This window comes from Microtus oregoni, unplaced genomic scaffold, assembly GCF_018167655.1.
Source record: "Microtus oregoni isolate MIOR12 unplaced genomic scaffold, Mior012 000003F_ref0000135, whole genome shotgun sequence".
NCBI classification, from domain to species: Eukaryota; Metazoa; Chordata; class Mammalia; order Rodentia; family Cricetidae; genus Microtus; species Microtus oregoni.
Genome location: NW_024543062.1, coordinates 11,896,383 through 11,911,102, shown reverse-complemented (window position 1 = coordinate 11,911,102; position 14,720 = coordinate 11,896,383). Strand labels below are relative to the sequence as shown.

Below are 14,720 nucleotides of genomic sequence, written 5' to 3'. Positions count from 1 at the left end.
ACAGTCAACCCTTAGAAACATACTTCCTCCAGGAAGGCTCCACCTCCTACAAGGTCCCATAAATGACCCAAACAGCGCCATGAACTGGGAGCCAAGTGTTCAAACACATGAGCCTATGCGTGTTATTTCACACTGAAGCCACAACACCGACTCTAGGTCATCTACTAATCCAGGAAGTGCAATGAGCAATACTTGGAATCCTTGGAGCTACCCCTCACTCTGCTGAGGCTTAAAACTCCTTTAAGGCAAGGCAGGGACAAACAGGGCTTGTTCACTTTCATCCCAGTAATACTGTCCTTCACTACTTGAGTGCCGTGTCACGCACAAGTTGGTACTCTCACTCATGAGTATATGGATGCCTGCTTTATTGAAAGTACAGGTACTACCTAGAGAAATAAACTCTCAATGTGTCCCATGCTGGCTTTCCAGTTTCCACATTCTGTTCTCTAACATTGGAATACACTACCACTGTGTGAGCTGGTCAAAGCATATGCTGGGGTATTGCTTCTACACTCATCCTTTGGCAATGGACATCATGCTTGGCTGGCATCATCTCTGATAATATGATTTCAATTTCACTAATCACAATGTGTTATTTTTATTCTAGACCTCAGGTCCTCATACTTGCATAGCTGGGATTACATGTATCTACCACCAAGCCTGTTGTAGGCAGTGCGAGGGATAGAGCCAGAGCTTCATGTATGCTACGCAGGTACTCTACCCACTGAGGTACAATGCAGGATTTCATTTGTCTAAGGTATATCATAAAAGGACATGCGCCCATAATACATGTGTGGTGTGTGTATTCAGTGCACAGAATTGAAAGCAAAAGGCATCTGACTTCATAAGAGGCTGACAGCACAAATGACAAATGCCCTAAGGATGCTTCTTTAAGCACTGAGCTAAAATAGAGATCCCAGTAACTTAAAACAGAAGAAAACAACTCTGGCTTCTCTTGTTGTTGCTATTGCTTTAAGTTGCCTGTTTTGAGCAGGATTACTCAAAAACAGGAGAAGCAATGAGAGGAACTTCTCTTTCCAACTTGATCTGGTGAAGATTTTTGTGTGTCTTTTTGTTCATTTCCTTCCTGTGACTGCAATACTTCAGTTAATTGTCTCAGGCACAGTAACCCCGAGAAGCCATTTTCATTGCATCTGCACAGCATTTTGCTAACTGTAAATGATACATTTTTTTTAAAGATTTTTTTTAATAGTGTGTATGTGTCTGTGTGTGGGTATTAGCACAGGTGCCCATGGAGACAAGAAGAGGGTATTGAATGACCCTGGACCTGGTGGCTGTGACCTGGATGATGTGACTGCTGGGAAAGTTAGCAAGTGTTCTAATCACAGAGCCATCTCTCCAGTACCCCCACATGATATTAACAACCAAATTAGAAACACCCTGAAACTGAAATGAGTTTTGTTATAATAAGCCTACAAAGTAAAAGTACTTATGTACACTAATCCTCAAATTCCCAGAAAAGAAGCAAATTAAGTTTCTAATACTTTAAATACACCTAATTAAAATAAATTCTTGCATAGGTCAACTGAGAAACATTTTACAAATTCAAATTTACCTTCCTTAGGTACTCCTCACCAAGCAAGACTAGAAAAAAAGTTTGGTTTAATAAAAACAGCCAACTCTTCCCAGATTTATTGTAGTAAGTATAATATGTCAGTGATTTTCAATCCATTTCTTTAATAAATATCATGCTTATTAACAAGTAATTGAGAATCATTACTACTTCAGGTTGCATCTTGTTTTCATGTTTCTTTGAGCAAACTGAATCAATATTTTAATTATATCAAATTATCTTGCCATAATTTTGCAGTGCATTCATTTTAACTCATTTCTCTGACCTTAAGCAATTTAAAATATTAGAAGGATATTGACTATACTAATGGGTATTCATCAGATATGGGAGCCACTTTAACTAAGAATAATACAGGACTAAATACTCATCATAATCTAAATTTTTTGCTTACTTTTATTGGCTATAGAGGAGGCTCTCTCTGCCCTGGGTCAAGTTAATGAACATGTGTATTTAAGTTCTTGTGTGATTGTGTAAGAGAGAGATTAGTGGTTCTGTTTTTTCGAGACCCCACAGAAAGCTGCTCTTTGGGGGAAAGGTGTTTTATAATTAGCAATGCCCTCTTAAATTTATTCTGTAAAATCAAAGCTGGTTACCTTTTCGCTGATCCTCCTGTCCCTGTATCTCTTCCATCTCCCAGCCCTGCTTAAAAGCTCCCACCCTAAAATTTCTACTCTTTCCCCCAACCCATATCTCTTATATTGCTATGGCCCCACATGAAGGAATCCCCCAACACAATGGCATTTTACTAGTTTCCTTATTTCTGCAGGTCTGCAAAGCTTCCAGGTCTCTAGCCTTCCCCTGAACTGAAGGCTACTGATGGATTCTGAGGAAAGGGAAATCACGGTGGTCAGTGAGGAATCTCATGAGTAGTCTACCAGCCTCCAAAGAACAGTTCCAAACCTGTGCTGACACATGAGCCTAGCTAAACTCTGTGGGTCTCAGAACAAAACAAAACTGGATAACGTGAAAATCAACAACCAAACATGAGTGTGGGGAGGGGAGGAGCTTTGTAGAGAGAAGAGATGGTGAAAGAGGTGACGGGGGACTTTAATAAATCAGAATGCACACTAGGTGAGTATAAAAACTACAAAATTAAACTTTTTCAACTTTAATATTTGTCACAAAAATTTGACAATATTGTAAAATAAAACTTTTGGATAAATGTAACTATGTATGCTTTGCTTTCTAGGAAAGGAATGCTTTTGCATCAAGCCAATGTTTGTAAAGATTTTTTTTATTTCTTGTTTATATAGCTTAATATTTTACTCAGGACCTCAGCGAGCCATTGTTCATATGAAAAGGTGCAGGGGTCATAGCTATCAATACTACTGCCTTAAAATTTGGAACTAAGTAATCTTAAAATGCTCAATTACTAAGTCAAGTGAAGAAAAAACACAATCCTAGACCTGGCCAGATAGTTCAACAGGTAAAGACATGAGTTCAATCCTAAGGACACATATGGTTAAGGGTGAAAAACTATCCCCAAAGGTTTTTCTCAGATCTCTCTGCAGGTGCCACGGTGCATGTATACCCACACATATATGCATACATTAAACTAAGTATAGAATAAAAAAATACTGAACACATGAATACTAGCAGCATCCGTATGGGCTGGTTTTATAACAATTTGACACAAGCTATAGTCATCAGAGAGGAGGGAGCCTCAATTGAGAAAATACCTCCATAAGATCTGGCTAAATAAAAGCAGGTAGGGCATTTTCTTAGTTAGTGATTGATGGGGAAGGACTCAGCTCAGTGTGAGGTCAGGGACAGCAGCTGAGGCATTGTGAGAGTCCAGACATGGCTACTGGTGAAGGTGAAGACTCAGAATTAAAGGGATAATGAAGAGAAGATGAGGCACGGCATAATGATGAGAGCCCAGGAGAAGTGACTGGTAAAAGTGCAGTCTAGCTGCAGCAGAAGACCCCAGCATTTTGGAGATGCCAGTATCATGGAGTGAAGCCAGCCAGAGCCTACAAGACAAGCTGTGTATGTTGCAGGGGGTGGAGTCAGAAAATCATGAGTGGATACATACATTAGACAATGAGTTATTTATACAATTGGGATTTGGTTTTGCTTTAATCTAATTGAGATTGTGCCCTGATCCTTCTCTCTTAAAATACAAAGCATTTAAGTTTTTAAAAAAAATTCGTACAAGAGCCCACAGTTGAAAGACTGAATTTTGAAGAGATTTTAAGTTTTAAAGAGACTTTGGGTTTTTTAATGAACTAAATTTTAAAGTGTTTGAATTTGTAAAGACTGTGGGACATTTTAAGATTATAAAATGTTTTTCATTGTGATTTATATAATGATGTGTGACCTTGAGAATGAGTAAGAAAGGAAAGATTAAGGCTTAACAGCAATGAGTTTGTGTTTCAAGCTGACAATTGTGTTGGCTAGTGTTATGTCAGCTTGACACAAAATATAGTTATCAGAAAGGGGAGTCTGAATTGAGAAAGTACCGCTATAAGACCAGGATGTAGGGCATTTTCATTAGTGATTGATAGGGGAGGGCCCAGCCCATGGTGAGTGATTCGATTCCTGGGATGGTGGACCTGGGTGCTGTAAGAAAGTAGTTTGAACAAGCCATGAGGAGCAAGGCAGTAAACAGCACCCCTCCATGGCCTCTGCATTAGCACCTGCTTCCAGATTCCTGCCCTGCTTGAGTGCCTATCCTGACTTCCTTTGATGATGAACAGTGATGTGGATGTGTAAGTCAAATAAAGCTTTTCCCCAAGTTGCTTTTGGTCATAGTATCTCATCACAGCAACAGTAACCCTAACTAAGACAGCACTTTAGTTAATATTGTGGTATTGAATTCTGCCCTGCTGGAACCCCAACCTTCAGCCCTGAGGGTTACCTTCTTCTAAAGTGAAAAGAAAGAAAAAGAATGAGGAAAACACTACAAAGAGAGTGATGCTGGCTTTGCCTTGTAAATCTAGAGTCTACAGAGGGGAAGGCGCTATCTGAGGAGCTCCACTGGGCCCCTGACTGTTCACACTTTTGTCTACAGATGTTTTATTAATGTCACTTTGTACACTGTAAAAATACTCACACTTCCTTACTGGCCACATGTCTTTGGTTATGATCTCCCATCAGGCATTTCTCTTCTTAAAAGGCTAAGGGACTTAATGAACCAGTCATTTTAAGTCTCTGGCACTGACACATTGGCTTTTGGTTTACTTTGATGCTGTGTTGGAGGTTGTGCACTGAGCTACAGCCATTAAGAGCAATCTGATCTTCAGTAAGACCATATGAGTCTCAAGGTTCCCTGAGTAAAGGACTGTCCCAGGTATCTCAAACAACTAAGACCTCACAGAGAAAACTCTTGCGTTGAGATTTCTCAAGTCACTACTTATGACCTAATCAGAATTCTGGTGTGAGATTTCCACAACAGTTAGTAATCTCATATGACAAATTTCACAGGAATAACCCCGAGTGACTTTTAAAGACTTAGAAATATACACTGTGTCCAATAATTGAGAATAAAAGGGTAATTTGGGCAGTCATTGACCTATACATGTGTATGCAAGACAATTTTGAAATTCTTGTGAAAGCCTCAAAATTGTCCCCTAACTTCATACAGGATGTGAAACTGTGGATGATTGTTGAAACACACAACAGCTTTTTGTTTTCTTTTTAAATATGAAAAGTGAGCTGGGAACACAGACACATGTAGAGCGTTCACGTTTCCTGATTTGAAACTGGACCTCTAGGAAGAGAAAGGCCATGCGTGTGAAAACTTAAATCCCGCGAATCACACTAATTGACAGCACAATGACCCTGGCGGAGTGAGAACTAAATACAAGGCTACACAAGGCTAGATAAATGGGAAAGATGATAGGTTTTCTTTTTACTATCCTGAATGTCACTTCGGAGTTTTGTGTGTGTATAAAAGAACATTTTTGTCTTCTTCTCTCATACCATCTATAAGCTACAATTGGCAGAGTCTGCTATTATAGTTAAAGTTCAAGACCAGCTTGGCTCACATAGAAAGATCCTGTCTTAAAAACAACAATAACAAAAAACAAACCACCAAAAAACCAACAATATAACGTACCTTACAAAAACCATTCAACAAAGGAAAATGTTCAAAGGCTTCCATACTGGACACATAGCAGTTTTTTGGTTGTTTTTGTTTTTTCTTAAGGTGAGCTGTGAACAGACGCATGTAGAGCGTTCACACGTCCTGATTTGAATCTGGAACTATAGGAAGAGTAAAGCCATGCATGTGACATGGTGGCTGACAACCATCGGTAATGAGACCTGGTAAGTAATCTTCATCAACTTAGACCATGAAGCCCAATATGGACAAGCTCAACAGGACGACCATATACCGGCTGCCAATGCATGCTTCAGCATTGCCAAATAATAAATAATAAAGAAGAGAAAAAGAACAAGTGGGATGGCTCAGCTAGTCAAGTACACGTAGCCAGAAGATGATTCACAGCTTGAGTTCTATCCCCTAAAAGCCACATACAGGTGGAAGGACAGAATTCACACCACAGTTGTTCTCCGAGTGTGCCTGCAAAGGAACACACAGGCACGTGCTCACACTCCCACCCTCCCCCAACAATTGTGTTTGGGTTGTTTTAAAGCAGAGCTGGTGAGCGGGCTCAGCAGGTAACAATATTGCTGAATGAGCCTGATGATATCTCTCCCAAGAAATCATGCAAAAGTAAAAGGAGACAACTAGCCGCATGGTGCACACACACCATTAGACACTAATGGAGAAATACACACCACTTACACAAAAAGCTTGAAAATAATTATAAAGACTAAATGAACTAACACCGATTTGACTGAAAAAAATATCAAGTTTGAATGTATAAAGTCTGATGCACAGAATCAGAAATAAAAAGCATTAAAATAATTATCTATCACTTAAACAAAAATTGCATACATAGAATATTCAAGTATTAAATCATAAATTTCATTTGTCAAAAAAAAAAAAAAAACCCAGGAGCTTAGTACAAGTAAAATCTCATTGCATCTCAGTTCTCAGATTACCCTCAAAATATCTAACATTTTAGTGAAGATTTCCATTTGTATCTACGTGTAAGATCTAGTTGCTTATTTATTTATTTGCCAATGTGATACAAACTAGAGTATCAGACTGCTTGTGGGCAGGTTTATAGGACATTTTCTGGATTTATGATTAATGTCAAAGGGCCCAAGCCACTGTGGGTGGTGCTACATGTGAGCAGGTGTCCTGGGTTCTGTAAGAAAGCAGAATGAACAAGTCATGAGGAGCAAGCCAATAAGCAGCAGCCCTCCATAGCCTGTTCTTCAGCTCCTGCTTCCAAAGTGCTGTCCTCCCTTGGCTTCTTTCCTGCCTTGGCTTCCTTCAGTAATAAACTACAAATTCTAAGGTAAAATAAACCCTTACCTTTTAGAGACACTTTTGATCAGGATGGTTATTATACCAATAAAAACTAATTGTGTGTGCGTGTATGTGTCTGTCTGTCTGTCTGTCCATATACAAGCAGGTGAAATCAGAGAGCAGAAGAAGGGGGTTGAATCCCACAAAGCCAGAATTACAGGTGGCTGCAATTCATCTAACCAGACAGAATTCCAGGGTTGGCAAGAGTAGCAAGTGTTCATAACCACTGGGCATTTCTTCAGCATTAGAAATCAGCTTTCTCAGTCACCAATGGGCTAGAGGTCAGGGTGACTTCTGAAACTCCTGTGACCAGACCATGTCTCTGACTACAAAGCTATAGAAACCGAAGTAGCAGGTGTGTAGGACTCTGGAAAGTGTCCGGCTGACAGTTCACATAATGACCTGTGCCTGCTTGATGCCTGTGCACTGCGGAACATAGGATTCCGCTTTTTCATGAGGCTCTTCAACTGCTTAACGTTATAAACAGTTACTTCTAAAAAGACCTCATGTGATGAAAACAATACAGTGGTGTTGCAAAGTTCTTAAACAAACATTTCAAAATTTCTTTAAATGGGAGGTGGAGGCTGGGGGTGCATGTGAGTTGGCAGAGTGCTTACCTAGCATGCATGAAGGCCTAGGTTTGATGCCCAGCACCACATAAACAAGGTGGGGTGGTGCACACATCTTTAATCCTAGAACTTTGGGGGTTAGAAGTGGTCAAAGTAGAAATTCAAGATCATCCAAGCTCCACAACGAGTTGTAAGCCAGCTTGGGATAGTGTCTCAAGAAAATGCACATATACAATAAATAAATAAAATAAATATGCTAACAGAACAAAATACCTTTACTTCTTGTGTTTAGGGCTGAGATGTTAACGTCCAATGACTCAGTCAGCACAGTGCATAGCTCTAATTTTCCCTTAGCAATGCCATGCATTTTAGAAGTATTATACCTACTGGAAGACCTCAAGAAATATGAAAATACTGTCATTTGGGAGATTGAAATGGGAATATAGGATCTGGAGAGGGATGGCTTGGTGGTTAAGAACACTTAGTCCTACTGTAGAGGACCTGAATTCAGTTCCCAACACCCACTATCAGGTGCTGCCTGACTCCGGCTTGTCCCTTCTGGCCCCTTCAGGCAACTGCACTCACGTGCACGTAACCACCCACCTCACGCATACACACACCATTTGAAATAGAATTCATCTTTATTAGAAAATGGAAATGAATAATTGGGGCGGGAGATCTGCATATCAAAACTTAGGTGAATCCTGAGGTACCCCAGGAACACTACCCATGTGTTTCCGATTTCCTTCAATTGTACATTGTGCTCAGTCCTGATAAGAGTTTATGAGCTGTGATTCACACAGGAAATATGGAGAGTGCAGCAGGAACCAGGGCTGCTGAGCCTTGCTGCGTTTTTAAGTGCTCCTTAAAGTTCTGAGGCCGGCCCTACACGGCAGCTGTTCGAGCTGAGGTCATTCTGCTTTACAACACATGCCAAGCAAGCTTGGAGATACAGTTTATAAGCTCTGACATGCAGTTGTCACCTACTTGAAAACAGCCAACATCCCCCAAACCACCATGATTTATTACCGGTCACAAGGGGAGTTGGCCATGGCTTTTATTTGATTTTGTTTTTTCCTCTTCACGGGTTACAGAAGAGCCATTAAGTGTAGTATGAAAAAGGTGACTTTAAACATGACTATTAGTAGAGCTAATTACTAAAGGAAAATCAGAAATCATTTATTAGTCTGCTAAGCAAATTAAGGTTTGTTAGAAGAAATTTATAGCTCCAGTCCTTGGGTGATGGCTGGTTTATCAGAGCATATGTGTCTAGGACCTGACAGTTTATTAACTGTGCTGTATCTAAAAGCATGCCACTAAGGTGCTTTTCATAAAACGACACTGCTATTTTAAATGGATAAACACTTCTATACGAGCAAAATGCATTCTAAATGTTTGTCTTCTGAAGGCAAGCACTGGGAGTCAGTGAAGAGCCTCCAACTACCAGAGCTTCCAATGACTCTGGTTTACAGTCGGCGCTGATGACAGGAAAACATGGCACTTGGAGTGAGCTCGGCACCCCTCCCCTTTAACAAGCCCTAATCGGGCTCTCGAACCTCATTCACAATACTCTCAGTGTTTCACCGAAATCTAAGATTTTCATGAATGGGGAGGGAGGCATCTAACTTACAACTGTGGGGGTGGTAAATACATTTTTAAAGAAATATATTTTTAAAGCAGTTAAGCAAAGTGATGTCCTTTGATCTGAAAGATTTTGACTGATGAGTACCTGAATTGTGTGTCTGTGGGGTGTGTGTGTGTGTGTGTGTGTGGTGTGTGTTTGTGTTCAAAGCCTGTGACTCTCTGGTATATATAGTTCACATCAACTTATATAACATTTATGTAATATGGACAGCTACTAACTTAAGGGCATCATTTTCAAAACCTGTCAGGAAAAATATGAAGGTTAAAATGAAATCTCATTTTCAATTTTTGATGCCGTGACCTGCCTGGTCATTCTGGGACTGTCAGTCCTCTGCACTAAAGTTCTTACTGTATTACCTAGCTATGGAATAGGAGAAGCGAATGTGTGAGTTTCTCTGTGGATACACATCTCTACATGAGCAAAATTTAGTTTGAAAAAAAAAAAAGAAATATGCATTAATAATTAAAGGATATGTACTTTCACTAAGAGACACATCAATAGAAAGCTGGTGCTGAAAGTCAGTACCCAGGATCTCATAGTGCCCTCCGCAGCATGGAAAGGACAACAGGGCCAACATTAAGCACTGGTCCTTTGTGGCACCCATCACTGGCATGAAATACCACAACAGAAGGCCCTTTTGGTATGTTTCTTCTGGGATAGCTTGTTATTTCCATTTTCTCTTTAATGATTTCTTTCCTCCTTCATATCTTTGAGAAACATGGTAGAGAAGGTCATCTCCCCATGTTCACCAAAAGTATGTGAACTCTTAATAGATTTGATAACATCCACTGCCAAGAAACTTTGCAGATAGTGTGAGAGTTAACATGGATCAAGCTGACAGGATCTAGAATGACCCGGAAACATATGTGCTGAGGTCACAGAACAGCGTACTGGAGTCAGTCGTCTCCTTTCCACCATGTGGATCCTAGGGATTAAACTCAAATCATCAAGTTTGGCAGCAGGCACCTTTTCCTGCTAAGCTAGCTTACCATATCCCTAGAAGTATTTTTAAAAGTATAGTTCAAAAATATGGGGCCGGGCGGTGGTGGTGCACGCCTTTAATCCCAGCACTAGGGAGGCAGAGGCAGGCAGGATCTCTGTGAGTTCAAGACCAGCCTGGTCTACAGCATGAGTTCCAGGACAGGCTCCAAAGCCACAGAGAAACCCTGTCTCGAAAATTCAAAAAAAAAAAAATATATGGTCACCTGGGATGGGGATGTGATCCACACCTATAAATGAATACCTACAAACAATTAAAAGTTGCTGAGGGCAGAGAGGGGGAAAGAGAATGAGAATTAAAATCTTCTCCAGGGATAACTCCTTACTTTGAAACCCAAAACCAAGTGAACAGATCTAAAATATGTGTGTGTGTATGTGTGTGTGTGTGTGTGTGTGTGTGTGGTGTGTTATATGAGAGCAAAACTAAATGGATTGATTTGCTTGTTTATAAATAAAAACACAATAATAATTAAACAAAAAGGGGACATGATTTTAAGAGGGAGTGGTAGGGGTGAAATATGGAAGGGTTTGAAGGGTGGAACGAAATGATTTTAGTAAAACAATTAAAATAACAATCAAAAATATAAATATATTCAATAATACATTTCTAATGAAAATATTTTAAATTACAAAAAAATACACAAATTATAATAAATGGTCATGAGAGTTTTCAAGGGTTTGTAGTTAAAAACCTAAGAAGGAGACAAAGAACTTTCCCTTTGGAAGAAAGGCACAGGACACCATGTTGCACTTTGTACCTGATCACAGAAAAAATTCCTGAAAGTTAAGTAATGTGAAGAACAACAGTAATTACACACACACCCCATCTTAGGAAGTATAATGTATTCAAACCCCCTTTCCTACAGTGTGAATCATAGGCTATCAGCACACTGGTTTCCTAGAGAAATTAAAGTGTGACAACTAGCAAGCTTGAATTTTAAAAGAAGTAACTGGAAGGAGGCTCTCAGGGGAGCAGGCAGGATGGTTCACCCTGGTCTAAGAGTCCCTTTCACGAGAGCATATGGGCTCAGCCAAAGAAGTCAATCACCTAATTACAGACGTGATTACAGGGCTCCAACTTATACCACTTCAGGGACTGGAAAGATGAAACATGAGGCCCTGAGTTCAGATCCATCACCCATAAAGAAAAACCAGCCTTGATGGGAAAGCAGAGACAGGAGGATCCCTGGGAACTTAGCAGCCAGCCAGCCTAACCAATCAGTGAATTCCAGATTCGATGACAGACCAATCTGATGGAGTGTTGTCTTTCTCCCAACTCTGGTCACTCCTCCCAACCACTTTTTTTTGGTGTCACAGGGTAGGTAACACACCCTGTAACCAATTTCTTATGAGTGTAATTACTGAATAAACCTTCCTTAACTGCCAAGCCCAAAACATAGGCATGTGAAATGTTCATGATGAGCTTTAAATCTCTCAATGGAAAAAAAAAAAACAAAAACAGGCAACACAGAGAAGAGGTCATTCCAATGTCATCATCACCAGGATGACAAAGAAAAGCATCTGTGCCTGAAGTTCACACAGAGTGAGATACAGCCAAGCAAAAACAGAATCCCACGCCCACGTGAAAGCTCCAGGAAGGAAAATTACTGATTCTATAACATGGACGCAAATGGCAAAATATACTTTCATGTTATTAATTTTTAGTGGTGCCCTCTGCCAATACAATATTGCATAGTTTGACATAAAGTTTATCTACTCATGAGCTGTGTGAAGAACAGAGACACTTAGAGGCCCTCAGTGGTTTCAAAGTGCATACTTCCTGTGCAGAGGATACAAGCTCAGTTTCTAAAACCTATATCAGGAGTTCACACCACCTGTAATTCAAGCTCCAGGACATCTGACTCCCTCTTCTGGGCTCTACGGAACCAGCACTACTGTGCACATAATCAACAATAAAAAATTTTAAAAACAATTTAAAAAATTTATAGGGGAAAAAAAACCTAGCACATGATGTTCATGAGCTCTGTTCAGTGTATGTTAATTATGTCATTTTGTTTAAGACTCACAACTCTATTAGGTGGGTGGTGAGGCAGAAACAAAGACATCAACTGCCCTGCCAAAGGTCACACAACCAGTCGCACAAGTCATTCTGCTACAAGGTACTTCATTACATGTTACTCAGAGTAAAATTTCAACTATATGTTTCAGACGGAAAGATATCCAGAAATGTTTAAATCAAACAGAAAATGTATTCACTGAGTTGACGTTTAAAAAAATCAAAAACAAAAAAAAAAAGAAAACCCTACACATACTCCAACAAGTTTCAGATTGCTTGCCAAAAAGGAAAGAAAAACCCAGCAAATTGATTCCAAGTTGCCTATAATTTCATTTATATTTAGAATATGAGCTGAGCAGTGGATGCGTATGCAATGAGAGAGAGAGACAGAGTGTGTGTGAGTGTATGTGTGTGTATAACACTCACAGTATTCAAAGCCTCCCCGAAACGTGCAAAGTTTGTTCCAAACCTTCTCTATTTTGTCTACTTTAAGAATTCTTTGCAATATGCTTATGTAAATAGTGCTCTTCACTGCTGTTCCCATCTCCAAAATCTTCTGCTTTTGCATAGACTGGAAAACTGACAGACCTAAGAAGACATCTTTGGAACACAAAACCAGGGAGACATAAACAAATAAAACCAGATCAAAAACAAAGACTTCTTTAAAAGCCTTCAGCAGAACAGAACAGACACAGTCAAAGAACTGAGAGACGAGTACAATGAGCTGGACTGGTCCAAGAGTGAGCAAGCGCAGGTACAGATACAAACACACACACAGACACACACACACACACACACACACACACACACACACATACACACACACACCACATGCACACAAATACAGACTTCATGATGCATGGATTATGAACAAACAAAACCAAAGGTTTTTCACCTTTGTTTACTAAAATCTGTACTACAGTAAATGGGAGATAACTAGTTTCTAGAGTGAGGAGGATACTTGAGCCATGGGAAAGTGTTTAAACAAGCACTTCTGATCTGGTAAGCCCCAAAGGTGAAGGACTTTGGCCTTTCCAAACCCAACAATTTATGGTTTAATGAAAAGAATTAGTTCATCTGTAGTGATTTCCCCCATCCACATATCAAAAAGTTGTTGAAGCAGATTAATGAGAAAGGAAAAAATTAGTATGGGACTCAACCTAATACGGAGCCTGAGTCTTCTGTACTGAGTGAGAGCCATTCTGATACACAGACCACTAAGAACAAGGGAACAGTATGTTTGGGGGAGAGAGCAAGTACAGAAGTTGCAGATACATTATTTAAAAGCATGAAACTCACCAACATGGACCTTAGTCCCTGGTATTGAGTATTACATGTGATACTGTTGGAATGACACTTGAAACAGAGCCAGGGTTTGATGCGGGCCTGGCAACTCCACCAAGGATTTTGCAGGGTGATAACAGAACAATGCAGTATTGGAAACACATTCTGGGAGGGGGATTTTTATCATAGCTGAGAGCGAAACAGACATCTGGTACTCATCTTCTCCATGTACGCTAATAACACGACAGTTCTTGAGATAAGCAGAGTAAGTTGATTTTACCAAAGCAATTTTAGCAAAATGAAGAAGTTTTAAAGTTAAGCAAAGTTGTTTCAGCATTAAAAAAAAATCTCAAATCCTAATTAAGGATTTGTTAGTTATCAGATTATCATTAGAAAATAAAGCTAAGTATTCATAGAACTAAGGAAGTAAAAAACAAAACAAATGTCCATTCTTTAGACAACATTCTTCTTTCAGGACAGTTATAATGCCAATTAAAAAAAATTAACAAAAGACTATTCGGGCTATAAGTGAACATGGCAAAGGTAGTGGTATGGGCTTTATTTCTGAAAAGGAGGTGGGGTGAGAATAGAGCCCATGCATGGAGGACAGGCACAACAGCTTCCAGATTTTACTTCCAACATCTCAACCCACACCCAGACTGGTGTGAAGAGATGGCAGATGGGACCACGTCTGTTCTTTCAACTGCTGAAGCAAGACGCTGAGAGCATCCTGCTCCTTCTGTAAGCATGAATATTTAGGCCCTGGATGCTAACTGAGCTAACTGTATGATGCGAGTCCAGAGCCGTCCTTACCATTTGCCTTGGATGACAGATTAAGACTAAGTTGTGTGGGTGGGTATTTTTTAGTGAAACTTAGGAAAGACTCAACATTCATGGAAACAATGCTGATTTCCAAAATTTAACAGAAATCCATTGAGAAAAAAGAGTCAGCAGAAGAGGGGTGAGCATCTTAAGAGGACAAAGTTAAAAGTAGCTGCCCTGAATTAGTAGTTAGTGACCATGTTTCATAGGATGTGTTCAGTCTCGGGTCTTCTAGGATCAAGCGTCCCTTCCAAACACAATTAAGTTCCTGTAAATACTGCAAAAAACTGTAACACTGCTATGTTATCTTGTGTAAATAATGCTGGCTTCCAATTCTTCCTCACTGATATCTTGAAAAGGAATACTGAATCCACAAAGGATAATTTTGTTGTAAAAATTTAATGAAG

At 39.8% G+C, this 14,720-nt stretch overlaps 1 protein-coding gene across 4 annotated transcripts in view; it reads right to left on the bottom strand.

Moving 5' to 3' along the window:
* Positions 1–14,720, bottom strand: part of Auts2 (activator of transcription and developmental regulator AUTS2) — a 1,102,310-nt gene that overhangs the window by 593,743 nt on the left and 493,847 nt on the right. The gene's annotated exons all lie outside the window — the stretch shown is intronic.